Raw genomic sequence first — 27,397 nt, forward strand, 5'->3', positions numbered from 1 at the left:
CGCCCAATGCCTGATTCTGTCTGGCTTCCCGTCCGCTGTGGTGGACTCATTGGTGGCAGATGCACAAGCTCTTTGCACAAAGGCAGCTGGGTGTGCAAGTAGAGTAGCAGTAGCTGGTGCCAGTGGGGCAGTGGAATCTGCTCCAGGTTTTAGTCTGAACTTTCAAGGAGCTGTCCAAAGCACCAGCTCTTTGGAAATTTGAAGCAGGATTCCACTGCCCCACTGACATCTAGCCACCAGCCCCCACTGAAGAAGAGGGCCTTGAGCTTACCATTGATGGTTTGCTTGGCAGGCTGTGGGGGCTCCGAGGCAGTGACGCAAAGCCTCCGGGACAGCTTTCGCCAGAGGCTGCTGAGCTGGTGGAAGTCTTCGACGTAAAGCGCATGCTCCTCAGTGGGCTCAGATGCTACTTTCCTCAGTTCCTTCCGATCAGCATTTTTAATTCCTAACAGGGAGGAGGTCAGAAGGAAGGAATGCAAAGTGCTTCTTCAGACAGCCCATAGTTAAAACGGTGGGACTCCCTCCCACTGCGGGTAGTGAAGGCCACCAACTTGGATAGCTTTAAAAAGAGGCCCGGACAAATTTGCAGAAGATAATAAGGCCATCAATGGTTAGGTGACTTTGGACTGCCTTCAAGTTGATCCCGACTTATGGCGACCCTACGAAGAGGGTTTTCATGGTAAGCGGTATTCAGAGGGGGTTTACCATTGCCTTCCTCTGAGGCTGAGAGGCAGTGACTGGCCCAAGATCACCCAGGGAGCTTCATGGCTGTGTGGGGATTCCAACCCTGGTTTCCCAGGTCATAGTCCAACACTCCAACCATTATGCCACACTGGCTCTCCAATGGTTAGTAGTGATGGCGATGTTCTACATCCATTGTCGGAGGCAGTAAACTTTTGAATACCAATTGCTGGGAATTGCTAGTGGGGACAGCACAGTTGCACTAAGGTCCTGCTTGCAGGCTTTGCAGGGGCACCTGGTTGGCCACTGTGAAAATAGGATGCTGGACTAGATGGGCCACTGGCCTGATCCAGAAGGGCTCTTCTGATGTTCTCAAGGGCTCCCAGAATGTCCCAAGGGATAAAGCAGAATAGAGTGCATGTGACTCTCCAGATCTTCTTGGACTACAATTCCCATTAGTCTCAGCCTGTACAGCTAATTATCAGCGGTGATGGGAGTTGTAGTCTAGCGGCTTCTGTAGGGTCATACCTTTCCTATCACTGGGCTAAAGTAAATCAGCTGAATTTGAGACAGGTCAAAATCTGCCCATCACTCTTACTTACTTACTTACTTACTTACAGGAAGAAGTTTCAGCTTCTGCCCTGGGAGCGTCCCCAAATGACACACACATATGTAAACAGCCTCTATCCACTCATTGGTAAAGAGAATATTGTCTTCTTAAGATCTTCTGAGGAACCTCTGCTCTGCACCCATCCACTGCCTCAGTATGCAGGACAGGTCATTCTTGGTGGTGGCACTTATGCTCTTGAAACTCCCTTACTAGGGAGGCTCTCCTACCCCTACCCTTCCAGCCTTCCAGCAGTGTTTAGAGTATTGGACTGGGACCTGGGAGCCCAGGGTTTGAATCCCCACTCAGCCATGAAGCTTATTCAGTGACCTTGAGCCAGTCACAGCCTCTCAGCCTAACCTACCTCACAGGGTTGTTGTGAGGATATAATGGGGGGGGAGAACCACATATGCCACCTTGAGCTCCTTGGAAGAAAGGTGGGATAGAAATGTAAAATAAAAATAAAAATGGTTCTATATAGCCATGCTTTTTGTGCTGATTCCCCAGAATTTTGTCTTTCATTCATTCATTCATTGTTTTCAGAAGCCACCCTTCAATACAAAGGTTCTGATGCTGTTGCGTTTTTCAGTAAAGCAGTAGTTGTTCAAAATTGGTTTTAGTAGGTGGTGGTGATGGTGATGTCAACAATGTCAAGAAAACCATGATTTTTTCCCCCTTTACTGTACATACCCACTGCAAACACGGTTACACCCCTGTCCTTAAGGGTCACTGCTGGCTCATCGATGGAATCGGAAGATTTCCCATCCGTAATTAAAATCACCACCTGCAAAGACACACAATGAAACTGACAACAGCAAGGTTTAATGTGAATGATTGGTAACATGAAGAAGGGAACGTGTGCAGACTTCTTCACACAATATTACAGTCCCCGGGGAGTCAGCATGCCATGACCAGTGAGCATGCTGAGTCCACACTGGGCTGTTTTTGAGGTTTTCTCAGTCATTCTTTCCCCCTAAGGATCTTTCCCCCCGGGGATCCCTTCCTCTTCTGTATGGGTGGTGCTATTTTGGCTGCGTAAGGGTCCACACTCAGAGAATGAGTTCTGTATTGGTATATACCAATACAGTATATAGGGGGTTGAACTTAATGGCCTTATAGACCCCTTCCAACTCTACTATTCTATGATATAGCAGAGATGGGGAACCTTTTTCAGCCCAAGGGCCATATTTCCTGATGTGGAACCTTTTGGGGGCCACATGCCAGTGGTGGCTGAGGGGGGCAGAGGGAAAAGTGGACAGAGGAAATGGGTGTGACTCTTACTTTTGCGCCGTAGGCTACATTCCAGCCATGCAAAGGCCAAAGATTTCTACACACACACACACACCTCCATCCATGCAAGGAAGAGGCATGATCACAGACCAAGGACCCATTTCCAGCCATGCAAAGTGAAGAGTAGGAGGTGACTTTAGGAGGGTCCAGAAAGCCAGATAGCAAGGCCGGGGGCGGGGAACCAGAGCCTGAAAAAGTTACTTTTTTGAACTACAACTGCCATCAGCCCAATCCAGTGGCCATGCTGACTGGGGCTGATGGGAGTTGTAGTTCAAAAAAGTAACTTTTCCAAGCTCTGGGGGGGACCACATCTGGCCCACGGACCCGAGGTTTCCTACATGGTATACAGGATACAGATGAGAATTTGGCAGACTTAAGGTTGATTGAGGATGTACTTTGTTTAGCTGAAAGCAGGTGGCGAAATTGCTTAACTCCGCTTTAAGGCACGTTCTGATTCAAGAAACATACTACAACAACCTCAGAGGTGGAGCCACATGCCACCTTTGCTCACCTTTGCTGCCTCTTCTCTCAGTGTTCCTGGGGTGGTTACTGTGTCTGCGAGGAAGGACAGGGCATTCCCTGTCTTTGCGTTGCCCCCTTTGAAGGTCAGGTCCCGGACAGCCACCAGCACCTTCTCAATGGTGATGTTATCTGACAGTTCGATACTTACTCTGACAGCACCAAGGCAATCCCCAGATTTAAAAGAAAGAGAAATTGAGTTGATTTCTAGACATGTTTCAAACTTGGCTTTTTAAGTTGATTAACTGAGTTCTTTTAACTGAAGCACCTTGGACAGCTCCTTGAAAGTTCAGACTAAAACCTGGAGTGGAGTCCACTGCCCCACTGACATGGAGCCACCAACTTGGGAGACAATTTGTGATGATAACAGCAGTTCAGCAATGGAACCAATGACTTTGGGTTGTGGCTGGCCGTGGTAGCTGGTGGTGCGCATTTGGGACTGGTAGGGTGGAATGCAGAGATGCCAACTGTGGGTGGAACCAGAACCAATGGCAGACACAGATTCTAGTTTTGTCCCCATCCTCTTCTCTGCTGAGTTTTCCAAGGGGCAACACTGAGACTTAGGGGGAGGAAGCTGATAGGCAGAGCTACCCCCTGGACTGGTTTCAGATGAGAAAGCAGGCAGGTGGGTGGCAGGCTGAGGACAAACTGAAGTTGGTGGGGCACTGACCCATTTGCCCTAATGGACCAGCCTCCACTGATGGATAGGTTGTCCCTCACTGGAGGTCTTCAAGCAGAAGTTGCGCAGCCTTCTGTTGGGGATGTTCCACCCCTGGATTTCTTGCATCAAGCAGGAAGGTGAACTACAAGACCCCCACAGATTTTATGATCGTTCACATCACTCTGTCATATACACATAGCATTCACACATGTTCTAGCAATTGGCCAATACTTCAGTTGGGATGCTACCTACTGTGTGGAGCCCCAACAATACTAAATTCTGTACCTCCCTAGGGTTTGTGTGGCAACAGTTCTTCTGAGCAGTTGGAATATTCATGAACATTCCATAACACCACAACCACTGAGCAAATAGCTAGGGGAGTCTCCTTTTCCTATACTGAAGCTAGAGCTCTTATTTTATTTTATTTTTTTATTTATCTATCATTTGATTTATATCCTGCCCTTCCTCCCAGTAGAAGCCCAGGGCATCATTTCAGCCAATAAAATAAATCCCATGCCCACCTTGGTTTATCCCCATACAGCACCACGCCCAAACGAATGCCTGCCTTTCCCACCACAAGGTTTTCAAATGTCCGGATAACGTTATAGATGAAATCTCTGATTTGCCGGAAGTTGCTCTCCCCAATGCTCCAGGATTCATCCACGAGGAACAAAATGTCCGCTGTCTCCGCTGTACCACAGGCTGAGGAAAGAGAAAGGCAAATCAGTGTTCATGAGGCCTGCAGTTCCAACAGGGTCTGGGCTGGGGTGGCCGTGTTTGACAGGTGGGGAGGGGGAGGAGGCAGAGGGGGCGAGTGAGCTGGAGCCGAGTGGGATGGAGAAGGAGGACCCAGCCCTCTTGACTCAGGAGGTTAGGGATGGGAGAGTGGATTCCCTGGCTTTTGGCCCCGCTTTGCCCCCAGAGCAGGAAGTACACTGGGTACCAAGGAGGCCACGGATTCACTGGGAGGGGCAGCAGGGCAGCAGGAGGAGGAGGGGAACCTGGGGGGCAGGTCACTGTCCTGTTGCCAAAGGCTTGGTGGTGCCTCCGATAGCACCGGCAGTTGCATCCTTCTCACAGAAGTGCCCACCTCCAAGCAGTCTTTCTGTGCGGGGTGAGAGCCCTTATTGCACATTTTGTGCAAGCAATTTCTCTTAATAGAGTGCATTTTTATGTAATTTTCACCAATCATTTATATGCACACATTTACCTAATATACACATTTTTGTAAACAATATTTGCTGCCCTGGGCTCCTTCTGGGAGGAAAGGTGGGGTATTTTATTTTTATCATCATCATCATTATTGTAGTAGTAGTAATAGTAGTAGTAATTGGGATGGCAAACTGCATCTCAAAACTCAGATAAGTGCAAGTGTCAAAGGATCGCTGTGTTTCAGTTCTCAACTTGTTTGGGAAAGTGAAAATTTGATACGTTTACCTTTAAATGTCAACTGAATTAAATTTGTCTCCCATCCCTAAACCCCATTACAGTTTTCCCAAGAAAAACTGCCTTCCCCTTTCCACCCTGGCTTTAAAACAACACATAAGCATCCGGGACTGGATTGTCAGGGAAAGGCCCATGGCTCAGTGGTAGGGCATCTGCCTTGCATTCCCAGGTTCAATCCCAGACAACATCTCCAGGTAGGGCTGGGTTGTCTGCACAAACCCTGGAGAGTCCCTGCCAACCAGTGCAGGCAATACTGAGTTAGATGGACCTGGTTCAGTACAAGGCAGCTTTCTATGTTCCTAACGTTCACCATGAACAGAAGATGTCGGAGGCGAGTGAAGTGCCAGCCGCCAGGGCGATCAGAAAGGGAGGTGGCCAGGGCCCCCTGCAATTTAACAGAGTGATGTTGCCCTGTGGCTATAACAGGGAGCTAGCATAATAAAAACACTGTTTAAAGCCATGAAAAAGCATTTTCCAGCACTTAAAGCGTTTAATCTGTTTTCATTGGATTTCCTTGTCTGCTTGAATAATATTTCATGGACAGAATCCAGGAGCAATTTCCCCTTCCCCCTTCCACCATTGCAGAATCTAATGCATTTTTGCACAATATGTTTACTAATACCCTCCTCCTAAAAAAGACTTCTAAGTGGCACTTTTTACCCAAATTGGTATTTGCATTTATTTGATATTGTTTTTATATATGCAATTGTATTGTATATGCCATTATTCTAATGGTTATATATGCAAGTGTGAAATCACTTAAAGATGCTTCATAAGAAGCAATTCATAAATTAAATAATCATAATAATACATTTTAACCACTGGTGGCTGCTGGCTCCGTATCAGCAGGGCACTGGAATCCGCTCCGGGTTTTAGTCTGCACTTTCAAGGATCTTGGACAACACAGAGTGGATTCCATTGCCCAATGACATGCAGCCACCAGTCCCCACTGATTTTGATAGAAGTTTTGGGCTGAGAACTGCATCACAAAATTGAGAGAAGTGAAAATTTTGATGGATAGCTATGGTGTGGTTCACACATTGTTTTGGGAAAACGAATGCTGATGAAAGTTAAAGAGGAAAGCACAAAAGCAGGACTACAGCTGAACGTCAAAAAGACTAAAGTAATGACAACAGAAGATTTATGTGACTTTAAAGTTGACAATGAGGACATTGAACTTGTCAAGGATTATCAATACCTCGGCACAGTCATTAACCAAAATGGAGACAATAGTCAAGAAATCAGAAGAAGGCTAGGACTGGGGAGGGCAGCTATAACTAGAAAAGGTCCTCAAATGCAAAGATGTATCACTAAATACTAAAGTCAGGATCATTCAGACCATGGTATTCCCGATCTCTATGTATAGATGTGAAAGTTGGACAGTGAAAAAAGCGAAGAGAAAAATCAACTCATTTGAAATATGGTGTTGGAGGAGGGCTTTGCACATACTATGGACTGCGAAAAAGACAAATAATTGGGTGTTAGAACAAATTAAACCAGAACTATCACTAGAAGCTAGAATGATGAAACTGAGGTTGTCATACTTTGGACACATATGAGAAGACGTGATTCACTAGAAAAGACCATAATGCTGGGAAAAACAGAAGGGAGTAGAAAAAGAGGAAGGCCAAACAAGAGATGGACTGATTCCATAAAGGAAGCCACAGAGCTGAACTTACAAGGTCTGAACAGGGTGGTTCACGACAGATGCTCTTGGAGGTCACTGATTCATAGGGTCGCCATAAGTCGTAGTCGACTTGAAGGCACATAACAACAACAATTGTTTTGAGAAGTGTGAATTCAGTGGGGTTGCATTAAAATGTGGAGAGAAAGTCTCCCCTATCCCTGGAAAAGAAGGGACAGGGTGGAAATAATTTCCTCTGACTGAGGCTGCCCAACCCCAGCCTTTCCTCACATATGTAACAACAGAGATTTCAGGGTCTGGCGGAACTGAAATGGAACTGGAAGAATATATGTCAATATCCAAGTTTGCAATGTCTTCAGTTATGCCTTTTGTGGAGTTAAGCATAATATAAATTTGAGAACATAAGAGAAGCTGTGCTGGATCAGGCTAAAGGGAGCCCATCCAGTCCAGCATCCTGTTCTCACAGAGGCCAGCCAGAAGCCCCAGTGGGAAGGCCCCAAGCAGGAAACGAGTGCAAGAGCAACTCTCCCCTCCTGCCGTTTCCAGTAACTGGCATTTGGAAGCATCCTGCCTCCGACCATCGATGCAGCGTGGCTAGTAGTCACTGGTAGCCTCCACAAATTTGTCTAATCCCCTTCTAAAGCCATCCAAGTTGGGGGCCATCACTGCCTCCTGTGGGAGCAAATGCCATAGTTTATGTGCCACGTAAAGAAGTCCTTTCTTTGTCTGTCCTGAATCTTCGAACATTCAGCTGCTGTTGCCATTGGCCTTGGTTTAAAGATGGGCAGATCAACTGCTAGAAACTGTGCTCCACTATCCTGCCCGTTACATCTCTACCTCTCTTCCACCTGTCAACTCAGGAGGTGTCTGCTGAAGTCAACCAAGCTCTTCCACACATACACACCTTCAAACAAAAACCTGGAGAGTTGTTTTGAGCAGAAACAAAGTCATTTGCCTACTGATGCTAATCTAGAAAGAAGCTGTTTGAAAAAAGGGACATATGCACCGACACCCCCTCTAAATCATTCTTCATTTCCTATGCACAAAAAAACCCCACAACCCAAACCCCAACAACCCCGTCATGTATTTTTAAGCCTGTTTAGACTGGTACTGCAACAAAATACCAGACCAAGACAGCTATATTAATCATCAGGGGGATATGTTTTTATTTGAGAATTTCCTTGCACCTTAGATTACGCAGTTTCATAAATCAAAAGGTTGTCAGGGACAGTTGCAGGTGCTGATTTATGGCACTGTTCCCAGCTCTGAATTAAACAGCATTATAGTCAAGTATATTGGTTTAATTGACAGCTTAGAATTTAATACGTGTAAATTCTTTAGAGGCCACCAAAGCTTCCCTTTAACCCCTTGGTGGGCTTCCCAAAGTTTAAAGGCACATTCTATATCAGCATAGCTATCCTTTTTGGGGGGAGGGGGTTGAAGGATTACTCCAACCCTCTGAGGGTGTGGCCTAATTGGGGATAGCCAGAGTGGTCAATGCACTCGCTCACATAGAGACCACACATTCAAACAGGCAGGGACACACACACACACACACATTCAGACTAGCACACCCCACTCTTCTGCCAATCAGCAGAGGAGCAGTAGATGTTCCTCCCCTTCAGAGCACTGGGCTGGGAAGAGAAAAATCTCTCCTTCCCGCCCAGCACTGTAATGGGAGGAAAGTCCTCCACTTACCTTGCAAAGGCATTCTCTTCCCCCATTGCTAGAAGTCCGTAGCACTCAGGAAACAGCCATAGCTAGATGGTGCACCGTCTGGCTTGCCTACAGAAGGTCCCTGGTTCTCTCTGGCACCTTGAGGTAGGGCTGGGATTAGGGTTGCCAGGTTCAATTCCTGAGACTGATCCTGTATCTTTAGGAGAAGAGAAAGTCAGCCAAGTGCACGTGTTCTTGCAACCTTGTAATGGGAAAAACCACAAGGTGGAATTCTACCTTCCCCCTGCACAACTTTTAAAGATACAGAAGACCTCTCAGTTGCCAGGCCCAGCCTCCAAGAGGTCTTCTGCATCTTTAAAAGTTGTGGTGGGGGAAAGGGAGGATTCCACCTTGTGATTTTTCCCATTAGAGTGTTGCAAGAACACCTGCACTTGGCTGACTTTCTCTTCTCCTAAAGATACAGGATCAGCCTCAGGGATTGAACCTGGCAACCCTAGCTGGGATAGACGCCTGTCACTGCCAGTCAGTGTAGAGTAGGCAGTACTGAGCTAGAGGGACCATTGGCCTGACTCTGTAAGGAGAGTTCCTTCTTGTTGCCTCAGCGCTAGGTCCTTCTAGCAATGGCGTCGTGCCAGAAGGAAAAGAGGAATCTTTGCAAGGTAAGTGGAGGGCAAGATTATTTATTTATTTATTTATAGATTTATTAGATTTATATCTCACCCTTCCTCCTAGAACAGCCTTTCGCAACCAGTGTGCCTCCAGATGTTGTTGGACCACAACTCCCATCTTTCCTGACCATTGGCAATGCCGGCTGAGGCTGATGGGAGTTGTGGTCCAACAACATCTGGAGGCACACCGGTTGGGAAAGGCTGTCCTAGAAGGCGTCCAGGGATGCAAACAAAAGCACTAAAAACACTCTAAAACACATTAAAAACAAAAGACTTTAAAACAAATTTAGACAAAACAAAGTAAAACCAAGCATCTTTAAAAACATATTAGAACATATTTAAAAGATGTTAAAAACATCACAACAATACTGGTGCTCTGGTTGAAATAACTTGATGGCATCACCAGCATATGCATTCCCCAGGAAAAGCCCATTATCGATTGGGCACAGAAACTTCCTAGTTCAAGAGGAGAACATGTAGGTAACACACCCTACCTTCTTGTGGAGCCAATGCTCTGTACTGGGCCACAATCACTGCTAGAGTAAGGAAGAGCATGGGAAGTGACGCTTTCATCTTCCTAGAGTAGATACCCCTCCTGGGGCAAAGGCATCATTGGACAGCCTGGAAAGTCGGTTTTCTGCAACAGAAAAAAAGGTCTGGTGTGAATTTGGAGATTGAACCACATCAGTCCATCCAACACATTTGTGTGTAAAGGGAGGGGTCGGAGTTGCTGTTTAAAGGACCAAATGGTCATGAAGGTGGGCAGTGCTGAACTCTCCTCCACCCACTGGTCCAACCTTGGTGTACTGAGCCAGGTGACTGATCCATCTGGTTCAATATTGTCTCCCAAACTGTGGTCCGTGGACCACCAGCGGTCTGCCAGCTTCATTCAGGTGGTCCACTGCATGTCTGTGGATTTGTGGCTGGAAGATGGAAGGCAGCACATCCGTGGCATTCAACCTTCATTTTGATTTTTAATTGCATTTTTATTGCTCTTGTTTGTTTCTGATGTTGTATTTTATTGAAATATAATCTGGATTCTGTGGGAAATATAAGGAATAAAAAGAAGCAACAAAATGCCATTTAAAAACCATACTGCATCTAGCACAGCGCATTGCGATTGCTACAACAGGCAGAAAAATCATGAAGTGGTCCACCAACACCCTCGGCAACGTTCAAGTGGTCCATGGGGGAAAAAAAAGTTTGGAAAACCTCTAGTCTACACGGGCTTGCACCAACTCATCAGGGTCCTAGACAAGTCAAGCCATTGGCCAGCCTAGCTGATATTTGTCTGTATCAGGGATGGGGAGCCTGGGGCCCTCCAGATGTTGTTGTATGCAAGTTCCCATCATCCTTTACGATTACCAGTGGTGGCTGGGGTTGATGGGAACTGTAGTCTAACAAAAAAAAACCTGAATGGCATTGCATGGGCTATCCCTGGCCTACGCTGACTGGCAGAGGCTGTTCATGGTTTCAGACAGGGGTCTCTCCCAGCCCTACCCGGAGGTGCCATTAGGGATTGGACCTGCGACCTTCTGTATCCAAAGCAGAGTCTCTCTCTCTCTCTCTCTCTCTCTCTCTCTCTCTCTTTCTTTGTGACATCACAGGGGGGTTCACTTACAGAGTCAGACCCCAGCTTGAAAGGGTAAAGTATGGAAGTTACTGTTGCAGGCGTAAGGAGCGTTCAGTGTTTATTTTATTTATTTAAAATGGTTTATAGACTGTTCATTGCAACAACAACAACAACAACAAGGTGGTTATAAAATAAAACCAGTACAATCACAAATACACACAGTTATGCAAAGTTCAGTGCAGCCATGAGCTTCATCTTCAGCTAGGAATTGGGGAGAAATTCAATGCAGTTTGCATTTCAAGTCCAATCTATCAAATTCACGCTTTCTAAAACAATAGGAGTACCAAAAGAGCCATCCTTTGCAATTTGCACTTATCCGAATTTTGAAATGAAGTTCTCCAACCAGTCTTTACAAAAATGCATATATTTGGGGGGAAATTATGTTCATGAAAACAACATGCAAAAATGCATTATATCAGGAGCAATTGCTTATGATTCCCAGCAACTGCTATTCAGAGAAAGGCTGCCTCCGATGGTAGAGGTAGAATATAGCCATTGTGTCTAGTACCCACATTTCCTTGTTGGCAACCTTCAGGGTGGCAATGGGGTTGCATGCCAGCTGTTGTGCTTCTTTCCTTTATCTAATATGCTACATTTCAGCCATGCAAAAGTCAGAGGTGTCTACACACATCTCTCCATCCGCCATCGAGGCAAACAAAAAGCATGATCACAGTTGGACTTCCGGGAAGGGTGACTTAGCCTGTGCCTGCTTTTGAGACGGGCTCCTGCCTCAAAAGAAGCTTATTCAGATATATCAGTCAGTTTTTTCTTTTTTTTTGACTGATTAAACTTCTCCCGGGTAGGGAGAAACGAAGAGATTAACCTCAAAGCCTATTTTTGTTGGGACGACCAGATCTCATTAATTTATGGGACGAGGTCCAGCCGACGAAGGTGGGACGGATTTTCAACAGCAAGCTCTATCTGATAAAGCGAACGTTCACCTTATCTTCTAAGAGAGAACGCACTAACAGGCAAGCACCCTTCTTTCTATATTTTTCTTTTACTTGACTTAAATTGTTGCTGTTTAAAAGAGATTTGCCAGATTGATCGGTTTTTGACATCTCACTGGGGAGCCATAACTTCTCTCTGCTACGCACTAATTAATAGCTTATCTCTGTTTTTGTTGCAAAAAGCTGTCCTGGATTTGCATTCTAAAGATATACACAGAAGAGGGATTTCTATTCCAGATTTTTATTTTGAAGAATATTATATTGTCTGAGACTACTCTCTTTTTGGTCTATTTTATTTTATTTTATTTTGACGAATCTGTTTTCTGACGACTGCCATTAATTGTTTCGATCCTGGGAACTGCATTTTGTTTACTTAACTATGGAGAGATAAGGCTGTCTGCTCTGTTTATACTGTGATGTCACCAAGTTTGGAGTATTAACCCAATTGTTGCTGAAATAAGAAGTGGTTTTCCTATATTTTTCTTTTAAAATGGCAATTAAGAAAGTGGCTGAGAATCTGGAAATAACTATGTTTCAGAAAATAATGGATGAGATTGAGATAACGAAACAAAACCTGCGACAGGGTTGTAAGGAGCTGAAAATTGAATTGAGTAAAATGACGCAGGAGATTAAAGATATAGGGGTCCCTGTGAGAGAGGTGACCCTGGAAGGGGTCCCTGTGAGAGAGGAGACCCCGGAGATTGGAACAAACGTGGAACAGGAAAAAGATTTGGAGTCTATGGACTTTAGAAATAAAATCTATTGTTTGGAGACACAGGAGATTAAAGACATAGGGGTCCTTGTGAGAGAGGAGACCCTGGAGACTGGAACAGGGGTCCCTGTGAGAGAGGAGACCCTGGAGACTGGAACAGGGGTCCCTGTGAGAGAGGAGACCCCGGAGATTGGAACAAACGTGGAACAGGAAAAAGATTTGGAGTCTATGGACTTTAGAAATAAAATCTATTGTTTGGAACTCAATGTTATCTCTGAAGAAATTAATGAAGATTCTAGAGATAAAGTTATCAATGGCATGGATAATCTTCTGGACTGGAATGATGTGATGGAGCCCAATATAGAGGAAATCTATGGAATTAACTGCAGCCATGTGACAATGGAAAAACTTTCAAGAGATGACCCAGTGTATTTTGAAAAAAAGAACAGAGATATGATTTTACAGCAGTATTTCAGCAACCTATTCAGAATGGATGGCAAGAAAATATTTGGGATAGAGGTAATTCCCATCAGACTCTTACTATATGACTATGGCTTTGACAGCAAGATTATTATGGAATACTGATAATGGAAGATTGGATACTGAAATTACTGGACTTAACAAGACTACTGAAGATGGAAGATGGAAAATGGAACTAATAGGGATAATAGAACAATGGCTACTGAAATTACTGAACCTAACAGATTCTGATGTGATGGATTAATTGAAATGTTTATTTTGACTATGGTTATGACAATAAGATTATCATAATTAGTAATGAGATGGGTTAATCGATATGCTTATCTGGAAAAAAAAATTGATAGATATATTTCTTAAAGAATTGAAACCTCTCTTTGACTTTTTGTGGAAAGAATAAAGTAATGTTTATGAGATTTGATGATTAAGTAAGATAACTATTGGAGGAAAGTGATTTTATAATATGACTTAAGAGACAGGATTGTTATATATTATAGACTTATAACTGATCTGATCTTTGACAAATGGGAAGTCAATATTTTACTCTTTATTTTTTATTTTTATTTTTATTTTTTTTTATTTTTTTGTTTAACTATTTTTGATTTTGTTTTTTGTCTTTGAATGTTTTATGATTTTGTCTTGTATGTTTTATGAAAATTTGAATAAAAATTATTGGAAAAAAAAAAAAAAAAAAAAAAAGCATGATCACAGTTCAAGGACATGTTTCAGCCAGGCAGAAGCACTCAAGGGGGCAAAGTACCAGGACCAGGGAGTGGTGTGGTCAGGGGAGAGTCTCAAGGGCTATGACAGGCCCAGAGGGCCACCTTCAACCCTTCCACCCCATTTACACTATTCATCTTGTTACGCCTCTTCAGCATCAGTAAGGAGCAGTAATGGTTGGCAGAACGGCAGTAGATACCAGACCTCTAGTCACTGCCATCTCTGTGGCTTACCAGGAGGGGGAACAACAAATGAGGTCACTGTGTGCAAACACACTAGAGGAGCGAATCTGGTGCTCCCGTCGGTGTAATTGGACTAGGGCTCGGGGAGAAATTCAATTCAATTTGCATATAAAGCCAAATCTCTGAAATTCACACTTACCAAAAGACAGCCAACCTTCCAAATTCGCAGTTATCTGAATTTTGAGATGCAGTTCTCCAGCCAACTAATATTTATATCAATGCACATATTAGTGAAATATTTTGGTGAAAAATAACATACAGAAATGCATATTAGGGGAAACTGCTTGCAAAAATGTGTATGTTAGAAAAAACAAAATACAAAATGTTTATTATGAGAAATTTGCAGTAAAATGCTGAACATTTTCACAAGGATTTTTTTTAAAATCACAAATTGCTGCAGAAACCTGGAAAACTGAATTTAAGTCTGGAAAAATGGGAAACTGAGAGAATTGCAACTGACAGATCCTTTCATTTGCACCATACCAACCTCACCTCTCCTGGTAATCTGCAGCAGCACCAGTGGCAGAAGGTCAGCTATGCACTGCCTCACCACCAAACATGGACTCATATTCATGCTGTTTGGATCTTGTATTCCTTTCTGCTTTATGTAGCACTACGACATGCCTTTCCCTTGAATTGCTCAGTGCTTTGAACTCATTTTATTTTGTTTTGTTTTATTACATTGATCTAGCACCTTTCCTCCAAGGAGCTCTAAGTGGTGTATGTGATCCTTTCCTCTCCATTTTATCCTCACAACAAACCTGTGAGGTGTTGGGCTGGTGACCAGTAGGCATTACTGTCTCTAGTAGTTTTCCATGAAGCCTGCAAGTTTGAAGACGTAACTGTGGTTAAGGGGGAGTTATGTCTATGCTCTGTCTGGGAACGGACTGCCAGGGTCGTTGCTATGGTAGCCATCTGATAGCGACTGGGAAAGTTCTAACAGAGTCTATGTGTTGTTCTCTTCTGAATTATGCCTCTGAGCTGAGAGGCTGTCTTTTGTGTTTATCTATGGAGAGAGATGTACCAGAAGGGGGGTGACTGACGAATCTCTACATGTATTTACTCTTAAGCCTCTGGCCTTAATGTCTTTCAATAAAGACTCTTAACATGCTCTGAAGAAGTTTCTTGCTCAACTTAACTCCAATGTAATGTATGCTGTTTCACACAACAACGCACACACGCCAACATGAGGTAGGTTAGGCTGAGAGACAGTGACTGGCCCAAGGTCACCCAGTGAGCTTCATGGCTCTCTGAGTGGGGATTCGAATCCTGGTCTTCCAGATCAGAGTCCAGCACTCTAATGACTACTCCACACTGGCTCTGTTTTATTTAATAATTAAAACAAAGCTTTTTTCTTCTCTCTGAACTCGGGATGTCTCTACCCAATTAGGTGACCACTTCACATATCTGACAAAGTGAGCTCTGTCCCACAAAAGTTTTTGCCACAATCAATCTTTCAGGTGCCAAAGGACCCTTTTATTCTTTCAGCTTCCATCAGCTGCCAAGCCAAACAGCAAAAAGAAAGGACAATTTAAGAGTTGCAAAAATGAAAAGCAAAATCCATGGCGGAATAGGAAACATTTCTATAAACAGAAGGGCTTCAGATGGCATTTCAGCAGTGCCCTTGATCTTTTATTGTCCTTGCAAATGGTTATTGGTAGCATCTTTCTCCCTGTAAAAGACACCTTGACACACTATATAAGGTTATGTTGGCTTCAGTATGGCATGCTCCCAAATGAAGTCAGCTATGAGAGGACAGAATCTTCAGCATCTGAGAAACACTTACTGAAAACTCTTTGCAAAAAAACCCCTCTCTTTGGTTGAAGGCTACAACGCAGCATCAGTCTAGGGATGGCTGCAAAAATTCACAAGCTTTGAGAAGAGTTTAGATTGTTCATGGAATTCACAAAGTATTAGGGATGGGCAAATTTGTCAATTTTTGTTTGCTCACAGTTTCTTGTTTTTCCAATCTTAACTGCAATTCTTGACATTTCCACATGTTTTTGATTTTTTAAAGTCCTCATGCAAAATTCATTTGCATTTTACTGTGAATTTCTCCTAGCATACACATTTCAATGCAATTTGGCCTTATATACACATTTTTTGCAAAGCAATTTTCCCAAATAGAAAGCATTTTTGTGTTACTAATATATGCATTTATATGTACGCTTCACCCAAGTAGATGCAGTTTTGCACACATTACATGGCAGGAGAGCAGCTTTGCAAAATTTGGAGCAGTGCAAATTTCGAATGATGTCTGTGTTAGGGCTTGTACATTGCTTTGGGAAGTATGAATTAGGGAGGTTTGCCTTTAAATGCAAACTAAGTTGAATTTCTCCCCCAGCTCTACAACACAGGAAGCTGCTTTAGACCAGGTTTGTCACTCTATTTGTCCATCTGTCCAGGCATTGACTAGCACTGGCTCTCAGATCAAAATATTTCTTATGACTTGCTACCCAAGCTCTTTCAACTGGAGATGCTGGGGGTTGCATCCTGTACATTCTGCATGAAAAACATGTGCTCTGCCTCTGAGCTGTAGTTCTTTCCCCATTGCAGACAAGTGTCCCAACAGCCAGCAGGTGCACGTTATCATCTGATGCACACACTCAAAACTGTGTGTTGGGCTGAGAATCTAGGCTTCTCTTGAGTAAGCCTCTCTTTAAATGTTAAGGATGCACATTTAAGCCCTGTAGCTTTATTTGCAGAGACACTTTCCCTTTCTGCATACTCATTTCTCTTGTCTGAAATGCTTAACTGGAATTTGTCATCACTCAAAGTGAGCTTAACACTGGTGACAGCAGTGGGATAGTGGCAAGTTCACCCCATTTCTCTGAGCTGTGAGAAGTTCCAGGGGTGCCGTGCTTAGCCAGGCTTGGTTTTGTTTGGAAAGAAGTCACTGGTGGCTTATTGGCATTTTTACATATTTGAATTTATTTACAAATATATGGGATGGGCATAGGTGAAAACACACCTTATACACTCCAACAGAGAAAGTCTGCTACTCCCACATGAGATATCCAGGAAGACAGCCAGCTCTCTAAGGGCTTATCCAAACGGAGCGGGATAATCCACGGTTTCCATATTCGTTTTGTCATCTGATAGTCCTCACTTTGCCTTTTAGTTCGCTGTTTCCCAATTAAAAAAAACGCTTGTTTGCACCCGCACACGCAGCGGTAAGACCCCTACATTCTTTTCGCTTTTTCCAAGCTCCGCCTCTAAACCCTCCCCCTATCAACCTATTGGTCAGCCAAAAAATTACGTATGCTCCTCTCCCCCTTTGCAAGGAAGCACAATATGGCTGTAAAGGAGTTCTCACCTGGGAAGGAAAGGCTACTGGTCGGTTTCACGCCTGCCTTCCCAGGAGAATGAAATTGACAAAGCTTTCTGGAGCAGGCTTTGCAATATTACACTTAAACAAATGTATGCTTTTCTGCCTTTATTGATATTTAAGGAGATACACATGCTGGCAATTGCACTTATTTCTCCAAAAAAGCAAGAAACGTGCCCCCCCTCCTCCCTTTCCTTCCCACAGAGAATGAAATTGACAAAGCTTTCCTGAGCAGGCTTGAAACCGACCAGAAGCCCTTTTCTTGTTTGCATTTGCGATATTACACTTAAACTAATGTATGCTTTTCTGATTTGAAGCAAAACCCCCAGCAAGTAGAATGAAATTGACAAAGCTTTCCGGAGGCAGGCTGAAACCGACCCCCCCCTTTCTCACTTCCTGTGCATTGCAGATCTCACCCAGAGCGGCCGCCCAGTTTGCAGGCTGGCAAAAAATAAAATGCATCTGCGCAGTAGTTGCAGACCCCCCCCAACACCCCACCATTGCGATGATTGGTTCAATTTTCCCGGGCTTATTCTCGCACATGCACAAAAGTGCAGATACGTGATTGGCTGGAATGAGGAGAAGGGGCAAGGGGAAATGCCCAAGAACCGCCCATCAGCTGTAAAGTCCGCGGTATTGCATCCTAACTCCTGAAGGCACAGCGAATGATTCCCGATTTTAAACAGCAAATCGCATTTTTGCCGGTATTGCAAGGAGCGGATTTAACCCGCGAAAATGCATAACAGCGCGAGATGTCATTTGGATGACCGAAAAATAATGAACACACATAGCGGGCATGTCACACATTTTGCAGTCGTCTGGATGAGCCCTAAGATGCCTACAGAGCCAAAACTCAGTTCTCTGTGTCTGACTCAAACTGCCATCTCCCCTCACACAGAGAAACCTGGATTAGCTCAATCAGGGGAGGGGGAGTGTCTCTTGCCTTCTCTGATAGGCTTTTCCTATTCCTAACATTCCCAGAATAGTGCTGTAGCAAGAAGCAAGTGTCTAACCGTGGCATACCCATGGCAATGTATAGTTCATCTAACAAAAAGATGTCAGATCTGACTGGCAGGTTTGACTAGCCTCACCACAGTAATTCTTGCCACAGTAACCCATACTCTGATAACCTTCCCATTGGGTGACTGCAATGGGCTCTCTGCAAGTCTGCCCTTGATGACAGTTTGGAAGCTGCAACTTGTGCAGCTGCCAAAGCTTTCAGCTGTTCAACCAGCCAGAATCATGCAACGCCAACTCAGAAGGATCTGCATTAGTTGCCTAAGAACATAAGAGCCTGATTGATCAGACCAGTGGTGCATCTAGTCCAGCATCCTATTTTTGCAATGGCCAAGCAGGTGCCAATGGGAAGCCCGCAAGCAGGACCCAAGTGCAAGAGCATTCTCCCCTCTTGAGGCTCCCAGCAACTGATTTTCAGAAGCATACCGCCTCTGACTATGGTGACAGAGCACAGCCATCATGGCTAATAGCCACTGATGGCCTTTTCCTCCATGATTTTGTCTAATTCTCTTTTAAAGCCATCCAAGTTGGTGGCCATCACTGCCTCTTGTGGGAAAGAATTCCATAGTTTAAATGTGCACTGCCTATGAGCTTCCAAACCAAATTGAAGGTGATGGCTCATAAAGCCCAAAATGATTTGGAGACCAAAGACTTGAAGGAATGTCTCTCCCTGTGCACCAGCCTTCCTGGGCTTCAAGATCTTCAGGGAAGGCTCTTCTCATTGTTCCATTACTTGGTGATGTATGTTACATGGTGACATGGATAAGGGCCTAGGGTTACCAGGTCCATGGCCTGAGACTGATCCTGTATCTTTAGGAGAAGAGAAAGTCAGCCAAGTGCAGGTGTTCTTGCAACTCTGTAATGGGAAAAACCACAAGGTGGAATTCTCCCTTCCCCCTGCACAACTGTTAAAGATACAGAAGACCTTTTGAAGGTCGGGCCTGGCAACCAAGAGGTCTTCTGTATCTTTAAAAGTTGGGCAGGGGGAAGGGAGAATTCCATCTTGTGGTTTTTCTCATTACAGGGTTGCAAGAACACCTGCACTTGGCTGACTTTCTCTTCCCCTAAAGATACAGGATCAGTCTCAGGCCAAGAACCTGGCAACCCTATAAGGGCCTTACCTGTGGTGACACCCCATCTATAGAATGCTCTCCACTCTGAGGTATGGCTGGTACTGCTTAGTTTTGATGCAGACATATTTTGCCCATCTAGTCCAGCATCCTGTTCTCACAGTGGCCAGTCACATGACCCAATGGGAACCCCAAAAGCAGGACCTGAGTACAAGAGCACTCTTCCCACTTGTGCTTTTCAGCAGCTGATATTCAGAGGCAAAATGCTTCTGACAGAGGAAGTAGAACATAGCCATCATGGCTAGCCACCATTGATGGCCTTACCCTCCTTAACTAACTGAGCACAGAGACTGCCACTTGTAGCCCAACTGGTGGAAACATTGAACCAACTGTGTTTAGAGCAGCCTTTCTCAACCTGGTGGTCTGCAGATGTTTTGGACTACAACCCCCATCAGCCCCAGGCAGCCTGAAGGGTTCCAGGTTGTCGAAATGTGGTTTCTAGAAGCCAAATGCAAAAGACAAGAGTTATGCAGAGGCTGCGACAGGCCTGTCATCTTGTTAGCAAGCCAGGTGCTCACCTTTGTCAACGGGCACATCTGTTGAGCATCTGCCTGGGGAGAAAAGCAGGGGGTGCAGCAGCAAGATCTGTCAGAATATTCTCTCCCAGCTTTTGAACAGGCCAAGCCTAAATCCCAGGCCTTGTGAATCTGTGCAATCTGGTTTCTTTTACACTGGTAAACGATAGCAAATAGCTAAACTAGAATCGCTTGATCTGTGGCTCCAGGGTCAATTTTGAAAATGACGTTTCCTTTCACTCAAGCTGACAGCAGCGTTTGCTGAGAGGAGGTTATCACGCACAGAATACCTGGAGCTGGTTTCTGGGCTGCCAGCTCAGATCCTGCATTGGAATTAGGAAGAATAGGAGGAGGACAAAGGTGGCAGTAGCACCCAGAGGCAGCTTTCTTGTCTGGCCAGGAAAGACCTCTCTTAATGAAGTACTAAAGAGCCTATGAAGCCAACGTGGTCTAGTGGTTAGAGTGTTGGGCTAGGATTTGGGAGACCAGGGTTCAGCTCCCCAATCAGCCTTGGAGCTTGCTGGGTGACCTTGGGCCAGTCGCAGTCTCTCAGCCTAACCTACCTCACAAGGTTGCTGTGAGGATAAAATGGGGAGGGAGGAGGACCACCTTGAGCCTCTTGGGAGGAGAGGTGGGATGGATAAGTAGTAAATAAAGAAATAAACAAAATAAGCAAGTAAGTAAGAGCCCTGCTGGATCAGGACAGTCTCCTGTCTAGTCCAGCATCCTCTTCTCACAGTGGCCAACCAGATGCCCAGATGCCAGCGGGACTTGAGCGCAACACAGCCCACTGACCCTACTTGCGCTGATGGGGCTTTGGCCTGATCTCGCAGGGCTGCTTATGTTTTTAATGCTCCTAGTATGACCATCATGCTCCATTCATAAGCTCAGGGGGAAGTTGTTGGCAATGTAATACAGGGTGGCTGTGGTTGTTATATGCCTTCATTATGACTTATGGCGACCCCATGAATCTTTTTTGGATATATTCACAGGGTTTTCATGGTGAAATGTATTCAGAGGTGGTTTACTATTGCCTTCCTCTAAGCCTACGACACCCGGTATTCCCAGGAGGTCTCCCATCCAAATACTAACCAGGCCCAACCCTGCTTAGCTTCCGATATCAAACATGATCAGGCGTGTTCAGGGTAGTATGGCCATAGGCAATGCAGGGTCAAGAAGGATTTATGATGGTTCTTAATTTTCTATTATGTTTTCTGCATTTCATTTGTGTTCTCTCTCTCACACACACACACACAGTGGAGGCTGGTCCATTAGAGCAAATTGGGCATTGCCCCACCAATCTCAGTAAGCCCCCACCTACCTGCCTCCTAGCTTGCAACCAGTCCAGATGGCAGCACTGGCTGTCTACCTCCTCCTTTGTCTCACTGTTGCCTTTGTAGAACTCAGCAGGGCGGAGGACCAGAACAGAGTGAGCTGGCTCTGCTCTAGCTCCATCTACTGTTGGCCTCCTGGCCTTCTGCCCTACCAGTCCCAATGGGCATCAGCCTCCATTGGAGACTAGGGATGGAAGGACCTGTCAATTTCAGGTCTCTTAGTTTCCCTTTTTTTGCAATCTTAAATTCAGTTCTCCACATTTCTGCAGCAATTTGTGTGTGTGTGTGTGTGTGTTTGAAGAAAATGGAAATGGAAATGGACTGCCTTCAAGTCGATTCTGACTCATGGTGACCCTACGAAGAGGGTTTTCATGGTAAGCGGTATTCAGAGGGGTTTACCATTGCCTCCCTCTGAGGCTGAGAGGCAGTGACTGGCCCAAGGTCACCCAGTCAGCTTCATGGCTGTGTGGGGATTTGAACCCTGGTCTCCCAGGTCCTAATCCAACACTCTAACCACTACACCACAGCCTCATGAAAATTATTCAGTATTTTAGTGCGGATTTCTCTTAATAATTTTGTTCGCAGTTTTGACTAATGTACACATTTTTACAAGCATTTTCTCCTCATATAATGCATTCCTGTATGTTATCCTCACTAATGTATTCATTTTTATACACACTTTCCCCTAAGATATGCATTTCCCCCCTAAGATATGCTTTTTGTGCATTGCAAAATTCAGACATGTGCAAATTTTGAAGGATGTCTGTGTTTCGGTTCTCATATTGTTTTTGAAAAGTGCAAATGTAATACATTCGGCTTTAATCAATGGCTACTAGCCGTAATGGCTGTGCTGTGCCACCCTAGTCAGAGGCAGCATGCTTCTGAAAACCAGTTGCCGGAAGCCTCAGGAGGGGAGAGTGTTCTTGCACTCGGGTCCTGCTTGCGGGCTTCCCCCAGGCACCTGGTTGGCCACTGTGAGAACAGGATGCTGGACTAGATGGGCCACTGGCCTGATCCAGCAGGCTCTTCTTATGTTCTTATGTTCTTATGTTCTTAAATGTGAACACACTCAAAATTCTCCCCTCCCTATTGCATGCATGCACACATGCACACCCCTATGCACATCCAGAGGGCTTTAAGAAAGTTGAGTTTCAGTTATTTCTTTATTTGTAAGTGCCATCAATCCACTTCTGACAAGGACATGCACTGACTAGCAATGTTTACAAGACAGGAGACAAAGGAGTGTGTGAGTCAGTGTGAACCCTTGGCAAAGTCTGGTCAATAAAAGAATCAAGAGGCCATTGAAGGAAGACAGCTTTGTGCTCTGGACCCCAGTGAACATGCCGGGATTGTTCGAAAGCACCAGGCGAGGGGACCTGGCAGATCCTCCATCTCCTCAACTCACTCTTTAGCCCCCATACCTACTGTTGGCCCATGGAAGTGAAAGAACACCACCACCAAAACAACCCTTTAGTCCAAGTAAAAGACGATAAGTAGAATTAGCATTTCAATCGACCCTGGGAGAATTTGTGCCAACGTGAACAACGAATCCTGAGCTCCTTGAAGAGAAGGCAAGATATGCAACAGCCTTCAGCAACCTGGCGCCCTCCAACAACAGCTGGTGGAGTCTGATAGACATGGGAATGTAGGAACATAGGAAACTACCTTACAACAAGTCAGACCAAAGTGGTTTGTATATATCTCAGTATTGTCCACATGGACTGGCAGCGTCTCTCTAGGGTTTCGGGCCAGAGTCCGCAATCCTACCTGGAGATGCTGAGGACTGAACCTGGGGCCTTCTGCGTACACGGTAGATGCCCTGCTAGTGAGCTATAGCTCTTTCCAAACAAGAACATCAGAAGTTGGGCTCCTGCTGGGAGGAAGGGCGGGATATAAATCAAATATATACCCAGCCAATCACTGTGTTCTGCAGGTGAGGGCCTCCTGCAGATACCATCTTATCAGGAGATCTGTCCCACACAACATAGGAAGTGGACCTTTAGTGTAGTGGCACCAACCCTTTGGAATTCCCTCCCCTTAAATATTAGACAGGAGCCATCTCTGTTATCTTTTTGGCATGTACTGAAGACTTTCCTCTTTCAACAAGCCTTTTAAGTAGAGACCTTATCCCAGTCAGCGTCTGTGTTAGAATTGCTTTTAATATGTTTTTTTAATAATATGTTTTAACCCTTTTTAAAAAGATGTATTTAAAGCTTTTTTTAATGTTTTTAACGTTGTTTTGTTTTAATGTATTTTAAGGTCTGTTTTTATGATGTTTTAAAGTGTTTTTAGCGTTTCTGTTTGTTGCCCTGGGCTCCTGCTGGGAGGAAGGGCAGGATATAAATAAAATAATAAATAAATAGATAAATAAATAAATAAGTTGTGTTATTCCACAACTTGCCTCCATTTATCCCTTTTCATTCCTTTTCTGATAATCCCCCCAAATGCCCTACCCCAACTTCGTGCTCTCTTGACAGAATGGCAAAGTAGGGGGCAGCAACAGCTGGAGGCTCTGTTGGAAGTGGGGCAAGAGCAACTCCTGTTTGGGTTCTTCTGTTTGTATTCCAGAAGGGAGACAGAGTTTGGATCCTCCAGCTGGCTAGGCTTGCCTGCCTTTACCTGTGATGTTCTATTTTATTATTTGATTTATTTATTATTTGATTTATATCCTGCCCTTCCTCCCAGCAGGAGCCCAGGGCGGCACCTAACCTCTACCTAACTTCCTTCCATTGTAAACCGATATGTTCAGGGACGCTGACCTGCCCCTCCTTCCTTTGTCTTCTTCTTTGACTGTCCAAGGAGAGAGGAGACATCTTTGTCTTTGCCCTCTCTCCTGAGCCATGAAGGCAAGACCCACGTCTGGGCATTGCACCTCCAACTCAGTTAGAACTAGGTACGCCTTTCCTATCTACTATGTATTTCTATAAATAAAGTAGCTTTTCTTATTTTACTAAGTCTTAAGTCTCAGTGATCTCAATGCAGGGTAAAAGCCTGCTCCTTAGGTACATACACACACAGCTCAGACCGCTGAGGATCTCTGCATACATATATTTCCATTACAGGCTCCTCGTCCAACTCCTTGAAAGTTTGGATTCCATGACCCCACTGACATGGAGCCACCAGCCATCACTGGTGGGAGTCATTTGTTCTCAGCCCTCTTCTGCAGCCCTAAAACTCATATTGGCTAAAGTGGCCTTTAGTGTACTTTTGCTGCCTCTTTCTCTGCACACCAATAAAATGCCAGCAGCTGTGGGATCCAGCCCCCCCCTTTACATTTTCAAATTTGTTTCCAGTCTAACAAATCCGGGGCAGCTCTATTCAGTTGGCGAGCCACTTCACACATTAGCAAATGGCTCTCAAGGATGCCGTCTCCCAGCTGTTTCCACTCAAGGTTTTCTCTCCCACATCGGCTGCAGCGTCAGCTGTCGATGCCAAGGAAAAGACATGGCTGTGCAAAAACTGCAGCGCCCATTCATACGTCCCTCCCCTCGCTGATTGCCGTGCACAGGATTACGCCTCAGCTGTGTTGAATGTGCCTTGAATCAAGAGTGTTTTCAGCTTGAGAGACCAAACTCACCTTTTCTTACTGTGTCATTGAAATGCATAAAGACCCCTTTTGCTATTTTATCCAGAGATGAATGACTCCTGGCAACTGGCCAGGCTAAACAGCTGGAACAAGCTAGGGCAGAATCTTGGAAACGCGTCTTTGGGAAAGCAAAGCCAGAGGAAATCAGCAATACGGAAACACATACGAATCTAGGCTCGAGGGGGGGGGCTGTTCACACCCCCTTCTCCCCACCATCCACAGAATATGTCCTGGAAATATCATCATCATCATCAACATCATCATCATCATTTATTACCCACCCTTCACCCAAAGGTCCCAGGACAGGTTACAACCATTTTAAAAGATGACATCAAAAACAATTTAAAAAATCCCCAAATAGGGTGGTTCTTGAAAATACGTGTCTCAGGTGTCAAAGGACATGGTAAAGAGGTGAGTCTTTAGCATTAGCCTAAAGCTCTACATAGAGGGTTGCCAGGCTCAGGGCCTGAGACTGATCCTTTATCTTTAAGAGAAAATTCAGCCAAGTGCAGGTGTTCTTGCAACACTATAATAAGAACAACCACAAGGTGGAATTCCCCTGCCCCCTGCACAACTTTTAAAGATACAGAAGACCTCTTGGAGATTGGGCCTGGCAACCAACAGGTCTTCTGTATCTTTAAAAGCTGTGCAGGGGGAAGGGAGAATTCCACCTTGTGGTTTTTCCCGTCACAGCATTGCAAGAACACCTGCACTTGGCTGACTTTCTCTTCCCCTAAAGATACAGGATCATTCTCAGGCCCTGAACCTGGCAACTCTAACATAGAGAGCCAGTGTGGTGTAGTGGTTAAGGTGCTGGACTATGACTTGGGAGACCAGGGTTCGAATCCTCACACAGCCATGAAGCTCACTGGGTGACCTTGGGCCTGTCACTGCCTCTCAGCCTCAGAGGGAGGCAATGGTCAACCCCCTCTGAATACCGCTTACCATCAAAACCCTATTCATAGGGTCACCACAATTTGGAATCTGCTTGAAGGCAGTCCATTCCCATTTTTCAAAGCTGTACATATGTCCCAGTTAGCATCACAAAATAGTCATAGAAAGGGCTTTCCCCTTCAAAGAGGCACAATGCTCCATTCAATACTGGAGCACATGTTGTCAGGGATAATGGGTTTACTCATGAGTAGGAATGTCAGAGAATTCCAATGAATGAAGAAACAGGAGTGGAAATTGCTAATATTTGTTTATTTGTTTCATATCCAGAACGGAAATCAATCCAGCACATATAAGCAGCATTCACTATTATTGTTGATTTCAGTCCACAAATGATATGTAATTATGTTTCCCCCTGATTAGCATTGCATTTCCTTTGCATTGAAATGAACTGGATGGAATAATTTAAATGCATGTAAATTATATAGTTAATTAGTAAATTTTGTAAGTTATGTGATTTCACCACAGTGGACAGCAAGATGAATAACGTCATTTTTGGCAGAAGATGAACTGCAGCAGAACAGAAACAGTGCTGCATGCAACGAATACAGGGTGGAATGGAAAACAATGCCTTCTTACATCCTTACTCATAAGTAAGCCCCCAGCTACACTTGTTCGCAAGATCAAAGAGGGGAGCCAAGCTCAGTGCCAGCCTTGGCCAACCTGGGGGCCTCCAGATTTTTCAACCACAGAGACAGTTGTCACTCCCAGCCATCATAGCCAAGTTAGTGAAGCCTGCTCTATATACAACACCCCACCAGCCTATACAGCAGGGGTGGGGAGTCCTTTTCAGCCTGAGGGCCACATTCCCTCTCTTGGACACCTACCAGGGGCCACAAGCCAGTGGCGGCCGGAGCCAGACGCAAAAGTCAGTGGAGCAACAGATGTGGACTTTGTACAACAGGCTATATTCCAGCCACACACAATTCAGAGATTTCAACACACACACACACACTTCTCCATCCAGGAAAGCAACAGTTGTAATCACAGTTCAGCAACACATTCCAGCCATGCAAAACCACTAGAGTTTCCCAGACTGGGAAGAAGATATGTCTTCAGGGAGCGGCTCAGATAGAAAGAGAGTCCCAAGGGCCAGGTAGAAAGGCTCAGAGGGCCACATTCAGCCCGTAGTCCAGAGGTTCCCCACTGACTCCTGCTACACAGTCGCTCTTCGTACCTCTTCGACACCCACATAACGACTTACAAACTGGGGTTGGGGCCCAGCTGAGGGAGAGCCTCTCACCCTCACTTGGGACGGCACACAGCCTGCCTAGAAGGGCTGCTTGAGATCTATAGGTCTGAGAAGTAGCAATCAGGGATGGGGGGGCAGCACAGGCAGGGCGACGTCGCTCACCTGCCTTCCCAACACTGAATGCCACTGCTGGCTCCTGAGAGAGGGCAGGGGCAGACCCAGGGAGGTCAGCACGATGCAGGCACAGCAGAAGAGCCAAGTCGGTGCTCCTGCCACTGCACCCGCACTGCACTGAGCTCCCTGCCTCTTAACATGTCATGAAGCATCGATGAAACGGCATCGATGCTTGGCGTTGGGAATGCAGTGAGCATTACTGGCTCTAAGTCTTCCCATAGCCTGGCCACCACTGCCCCCTT

The 27,397-nt window shown here is 45.1% G+C and overlaps 1 pseudogene; it reads right to left on the minus strand.

Moving 5' to 3' along the window:
- Window positions 1–20,961: 20,961 nt before the first annotated feature.
- Window positions 20,962–21,080, minus strand: LOC133363550 (5S ribosomal RNA; annotated as a pseudogene).
- Between the last annotated feature and the right edge of the window lie 6,317 nt (window positions 21,081–27,397).

The sequence above is a fragment of the Rhineura floridana genome, chromosome 8 (genome assembly GCF_030035675.1).
Source record: "Rhineura floridana isolate rRhiFlo1 chromosome 8, rRhiFlo1.hap2, whole genome shotgun sequence".
NCBI classification, from domain to species: domain Eukaryota; kingdom Metazoa; phylum Chordata; class Lepidosauria; order Squamata; family Rhineuridae; genus Rhineura; species Rhineura floridana.